Below are 6,943 nucleotides of genomic sequence, written 5' to 3' on the forward strand. Positions count from 1 at the left end.
TGTCCATCTCATCCATTTGCTTGAAGGCAAGAGAAATCACAGCCCAATTAACAAGAGGTGAAAGAACGCTGCCGAGCAGACAGAACTATGGTCTCTGGACACGGGTTTGCCTACTGACTTCTTTCCTATCACTTCTTCCATTTGTATTAAGGCAGCCCATTTTCCAGGCCAGATAAGTGTGTTTCTGAATGAGGGGATCAGCCTGACATCCCGTGATAGATAGGCTGTGACTTTGGCGAGGCCAGTGAACCCTTTGTTACAAGGCAGTGGCAAACGTTTTCTTAACTTTTTAAAATTTATTTATTTGCATTTAAAAGAAACCATTGACAAATATTAATGAGAAATACTCTTGAACTAGGGAAAATAAAGAATCAACACTATAAAACAGGTTTTTTTTCAGCTGAGCAAAACCTTTTAGATGCTATCACCAATATCAATGAAAAAACTGACTGCTTATTACTTTTCTAAGCACACTGTGATATAATGAACAGCATTCAATCACCTCTTCTTTCCTGAATATATAAAAATTAAAATACCAATTTAAAAACTAATATTTTTCTCTTTAAATATTTCTTACAGATACAATTTCAATGTTCTCATTTAATAGTGGTATAATTTATAAGATTTTTTTTTTTCATTCACAAGTTAAGGAATCCACCCAAAGGAAACTGATAGTCTATAGGCTCACAGTGTAAATAAAGAGTTCAGGAATTCAGCAACTGACATTCCTAAGATACAAAATAGACAAAATTCTTAGGAAGTTCATGCAGAAAGCTTTGCTAGGCTCACGGCTACAAGACTAGGACATCTGATAAATCTTCTGGCAATATCAATAGGACTTCCAGTGTTTCTTGATTCAACTTGAACTCTCATTTTAGACTTTGTATTTGGCTCTTCCAGCTTCACTAATGACACAAACATGATTCAGATCCCAGAAGTATTCATTATAGTCAAGGGCAGAGCCAACAGAAAACCGGTCTGGAGTTTCAAACCCACCAAAGTCTGGCCTACATCCAACACTTCAAGAGGTCTTATTCACCAGCAAGATTGAGACCTTGACCATCTTTGGATTATACTGCTTGGCCAAGGAAAGCAATGTTTGCATTGTTTTGCCAGTGTCAAGTATATCCTCAGCTCAAGACATCCTCTCCAGTAAAAGTTGAGATTTCTTCTCTGCAATTACCTTTACGTCCCCTGTTGACTGGTCATTATATAGCTCTTGAACCTGATAAAATCTGCAGTCATAGGAGTGGGCTTGCCACAATTTCTGTGCAGTACTTTAACGTAACCCGGCAGGTCAGCCAGGAATTTGCAGCCTCTTGTGAGAACACAGAGAGCTACAAGGTGATGGCCTCCCATCTCCTTCATCACACCTCCAGCAAGCCTTTCGGTCCAGTCCATAGTTGGTCCATGAGGGATAAACAGCTTTTCCAGATCTTGGCATAATGATTAGGAATACAAAATAAATCTAGGCCATAGCCTGGGTCATCGCTGATCATGACACTTGGCTGGGCTGTGAGCCGCCATCACAGAGCCAGCCGGCATGCAGGCTGGTGGCTATCTGTGGAGAAGGAGCTGGCAGGGGCCCTGCAAGGTAGTCGTCTCCAAATAGTTTGAAGCTCCTTAAGATCAGTGTTGCGCTTTCTAAACTGCATTCCATGCTGGTCACAAATTTGGTGTCATAAATGTCGATCGATGAACTGGCTAGCTCATTGTTTTGGAAGAATTAGGAGTAGAAAACGGCCTAGGAAATGGAACTCCCCTAGGTGTGTTTTTCCAACAGTTCAAATAGCACCAGCCTATGCCTTGAGGTCAATAAGCGAAATGTAGCATTAAAAGAATCAAAGCAAATTAAACAAAAGCTTGAAATCTAACAAAATAGACATAGATGCCCAGAGTGCTCTCCCTACCTACACATCCTACTTCAGGTCAAACAGCCTCAAGCTGTGCTTATGGAGTAGGTGTTCCTCAACCCCGCTCTTGAGACAGTTAGGGACCACCATGAGGGCAAAAGATGAAGAAACCATGTCTGAGCCTCTGACCTGTGATCTAGAATCTTGAAAACAGATCATCTCATGATCAGATCGCCACCTCCCCAATGGGGAGCAATTCCTCCATGACAGGAACTGAGGCTGACTCCCCCCAGGCAGGGGCATCAACTCATTGGCCCTCTGAGCAAAAAGCCATCTAGCAGAATGATAACTAAGATAATAACCAACCCGACTCTAGCTCACTACAGCAACCTAATAAAAAGCTAACCCTTTTTTGGTTAATGGGCCAGTGTGATTCTATCAGCACAGTCTGCTTCCTCCTGGAGGCAAGCCCCTAAAATTAAAGCTTTACCTAAGTGCTTATTGCCCTTGGCTTAGTCTCATTTTTACTACCAAAAGGCCAGAAAATCCTTTATCCAAATTATTCCCCTACTCTGTTACCCCATCACCCCATACCCAGTTCCTAGCCTATAGTGGTCATTGGGATGACTGTTGAACCACCCTTGAGGCAGTCCCTATGAAAAAAGCAGGAACCACCTTCAGTGTGCCGTGAGGACAACCCTAGGAAATTCCCCCCAAAGGTAAACAATTTAGGAATTAAGAAAACCTAGTAGGAGACTGATCAAATTTCTCAGGAAATATTTGGGAGAAATGCATGTAGTCTAGGAAAGATAGCTAGTAAATTTCATTTGAGATGAAGGAGAGAAGCAGACCAGATGAGCGTTAGGCAGCTAAAATCCATCATGGGCAGCTGGGGACACCAGAGATTTCGACTTCAGCTGGAGAAAGAAATTTGCTACCATCATTCAGTCAATTAGTAAAAGCAATCAATCATTCATCAAATACCGCATGACCGCAGTGATGAGGGCAGGGACAGAGGGGGAACACCAGCTGCAGCACCTGCCTTTGTGGAGGTAGCACGGAGACAGGCTTTGCACCATGAGGAAATGGAGCACGTTTCATAGACAAGAGCAGGGACTATGGAGTGCGGGAGAGGTAAAGCTAAGCAAGTCCGTGCTAGTATCCCAGCGCCATCCATGGAGTCTACACCTTCATTCTAGAGATGAAGAAAAGGGAGGCTTAAGAGGTCCATGCCCCGCCCAAGGCAATGCCACCAACAAAAGGCAGGACTGGGGATCACACGAAGGTCTATTTTCTGTTTGACACCCAAATATAGGCTCCTTCATCTTTTTGTCAGAATGACAGAAATCCACCTCAAACCATCTCAAGCAGAAAGAGAAATTTGGGGAACTTATAATTGCAAACTCTTAATTTTCAACAACAGCTAAATCCAGAGATTTTATATGTTGATATGAAATATTCTGAATAAGCACATCCTTAGGAACAGAGAGCAGACTGGTTTCTGTGAAGGCCTTTAGGGAGAGGACAATGGATAATGACTCCGCCGTGGGAACAAAGGCTAGGAAAGTGCATTGGAGCCGGTTGTGACGGCTCCTGCCACGGTGTGTGTATGAGGTATGATAAATTTTCAACTTTTTAAAAAGGTGTTACAGCAGCAGACACACTGCCACAACCCCCCAGCACTCTCCCTTCTTTTGAATATACTTATTCCATCATTCTTTCCACTCCTGAGTGTCTCTGGTTGCGCTGCCATGGTTGCCTCTGTATTCTGAATTGACTCAAAATGTCTACCATTCATGGTCATGTTGACTTTAGGGAAGACTGGAAGCCACACGGTGCTAGATCGGGTGCACAGAGCAGATGAGGACACACCACTGTGCTTTTACACGCCTTCCTGTTGGATAGCACGTGACCACGTCTTGTAAAAACACTAAAGAAGGCTTTTGAAACGGCTGCACACAGTGGCGAGACACTGGAGCCACCACATCTTCTAGGGCCAGCGTGAGGCCCTGCAGTGCTGGGCGGCTCCGGCTGGAGGCCAGCGTGGAAAGGATCACGATCTCTTAGGAGCTGTAACACTTCAGCGGTGCAACAAGCAGAATGCTGCAAGAATGCTGTGCTGCTCAGACACAGGCAGGGAGCTCAGGTTCTGGGCTTTACCCTGAAGACCACAAGAATGGAGTTGGTGGAGCAATGCCTTCAACTTCTTTAACTAACAAAGTGACACCACCAAGTCCCAGGAAAACACTTTTCTCTTGTCAAATGGCTTTTAGATATTTCAGACCTTTCCTGTGGCCTGGTCCTATCACCAAAATTTTGTAGAAATTAATGATTTTCTACTCAAATAAGGAAAACGAATGAAAGAATAGTTCTGCATACATAATAATAGCTTGGAAGAAAAATACCCACTTAATTTCTTAAAATATTCTTTAAAAAGATGGGATAAGTGTGTTTAAAGCAACAAGGAGTCCTATGAGGGGTATAATGGCAATGTGCTTTTTACAGTGATAAATATTTTACATTTAAAATTCACTGTAGCCAGGCACGGTGGTGCACTCCTGTAATCCCAGCACTCAGGAGACAGAGGCAGGAGGATCGCCTCAAGTTCAAGGCCAGCCTGAGCTACATAGTAAGTTCAAGGACAGCCTGCACTACAAGATCTGCTGCAAGATCCTGTCTCAAAAAACCTAAATAAATAAATAGGTAAATAAATAAATTCACTGTAATTTTCGATCACCCCTTGTATTAAATGCTGCTAAAAATATTTTATTTATTTACTTGGGTATTGGGAATTGAACCTTACAAAGTCCCTTTTAATTTATTTTCAGAGGGGCCTCACCAAGTCACTAAGCTGCCCGAGCTAGGGTCAAGTTTGTGATACACCCTTCTCAGCCTCGCAGAGTGCCGGGACTGCCCTCAGGTACCACCGCACCTGGTTGAATGTGCACTTAAAATGGTTGGTTTTGTTACGTGACTTTCGCCTCCATATAAAACAAAAGGGCCCATGAAGTTGCAGTAAGCTGTGTACAGCATGCAAAAAGGCAGGCCTGAGGAAGGAAGATCTGCTCCATCTGCCAGGTCAGTAAAACCCTCCTGGGTACCTCAGATGTCCCCCAGTAAACAGTGTCGTCTGAGATTCCGAGCTGTGTGCAGGGACCTGAAGTTCCTGTTTGCTGTGAATGCACCAGAAGGCTCGTGCTTGTCCCTCCCTGGAGGAGTCTTCATCTCAGGCTCAGATCTCAAACACGGTGGTGTTGGCTGCAGGCACCATCGGCGTGTTTGTCACTTTGCTTTCGAGGCTGGGATAAAGGGCCATTATCAAAGGACCACATGTTCCCTGTCGGATCACCAGAGGCCTGGGCAGCATCCCTGGAGGCCACACATTTACTGGACAAGAACAGAGGTGTCATTGTTGTGCGGATAAAACAACAGATAAAAAGCAGTTTTTTTCTTTGCTGACACTGCTAGGCAGGAAAAAGATTTATTTCCATTTTGAAGGGCACTCACGTCATGTCTGAGGGATCTGTGGGCACCAAGGTCCACAGCTACCTGCTGCAGGAAGCTGGGAAGTCGGCAGGCTCTGGGCCCACTTCTTGGGTTACCGAGTGTTCACATACAGATGTTGTCCAAAGCTCCCCCGAAACCCCTCGGTAACCGATGGAGAGAATCGCAAAGCCTCACAGGACGTGGAGTTCCCTGCATGAATGCGGGGCATCCAGGAAGGTCTCGTTGGCTGCAGTTGGCTTGGCCAGACTTCAGCACAGCAAGGTCTTAGCTTGTGACTGCTCCTCATGAGAAGCTCCTCGGGCTTATGAAGTCAAGCTATTCTGTCCGCAGCCCTCAAACCCTCTTTCTTTCTTTCTCCTTTCTCATTTCTTTCCTCAGTGGCAGCCCTCCCACTCTGATGTCATCGAATAAACATCAAATCCTTCCTGGCTCTTTCACAAATACAGTGCCACCTGTTTTGTGTTCCAAACCCAATTCAGGCTACTACTTTGAAATTCTATTTGGGCCTGGCACTAGCTAGAATTGAAGATCTGTGGGTTCATTTAATTCTCTTACTTACCAGATAAAATAGCATCAAATATGTATTTCTAAACTCACTGTACAGATAAGGAAGCTGAATCACCTTGATATTTGGTCAACGTAAGCAGCTGGTGAGTGGCAGGATACAGGCGTCTGTGTGAGTGCCCATGCGTGGGCAATTCTTTTAAAATTATGTTTATTGGTACACTCTAGGTATACAATACAGTTACATTCATCATTGGGATCTTGTGCCTTTACATGATAGGTTTTAATTCTCATTTTTTCCCCTTGTCCCTGCCCTCCCTTCACCCCTCCTCCCCTTCCCATTTGCAAACACTTTATTTCCATTTTTTCAGTTTCTCATATTTTTTTCCTCTCCCTTATTACCTTTCCCCCACCCTTCCCACTTTCCCTACACCTTTAGCCCTTTACTTCCTATTTCACATTATTAATTATCTCATTGGGATCCTGTGTACTATTATAGTTTTCCACACCAGAGAAACTATTTGGTATTTCAGTTAAAGAAATCTCTGTATGAACATTAAAAATAGGGAATCCTAAGATATAACTAAAAAGGAAAGTAAAAGAGAAAAGGCAATGATGTAAGATTAAAACAATCCTTAATTCTGAAGATGAAAATGGTCCCTTAACATATTTAAATTGCTTCTTGCTCTTGTAGTCTTATCTTATTCTTTTTTTCATTATTTAGAGAATACTTTTTAGTTTCTGTAATCAAACCCATGTACATATGACCTTACATATTTAGTACAATGTGTTACCACTGTACAAATGGAAAAATAAAAATAAATAAAATTAACATTTCTAGACCAATATGGCTGTTCATTTCTGTACAATGCCAACTCAACACAGTAAATTGGAATGACTTTTTCCAAAGTTGACAGTACTGTTAAAGTTTCCCAAAATTCAATTTATATATATATATGTGTATATATATATTTATATTTATATAAAAAGACTAATAATAGCAGTATATTATGCATCGATAGCAGCAACAGCTTTTCCAGATTCTTCAGTCATCTGAACAGAGTTGTAGACATTCAGCA

At 42.7% G+C, this 6,943-nt stretch overlaps 1 pseudogene; it reads right to left on the minus strand.

Moving 5' to 3' along the window:
• Positions 1 to 874: 874 nt before the first annotated feature.
• LOC104860298 overlaps positions 875 to 6,943 on the minus strand; it is a 9,794-nt pseudogene continuing 3,725 nt past the window's right edge.

This window comes from Fukomys damarensis, unplaced genomic scaffold (genome assembly GCF_012274545.1).
Source record: "Fukomys damarensis isolate Sample0158 unplaced genomic scaffold, DMR_v1.0_HiC HiC_scaffold_10, whole genome shotgun sequence".
NCBI classification, from domain to species: domain Eukaryota; kingdom Metazoa; phylum Chordata; class Mammalia; order Rodentia; family Bathyergidae; genus Fukomys; species Fukomys damarensis.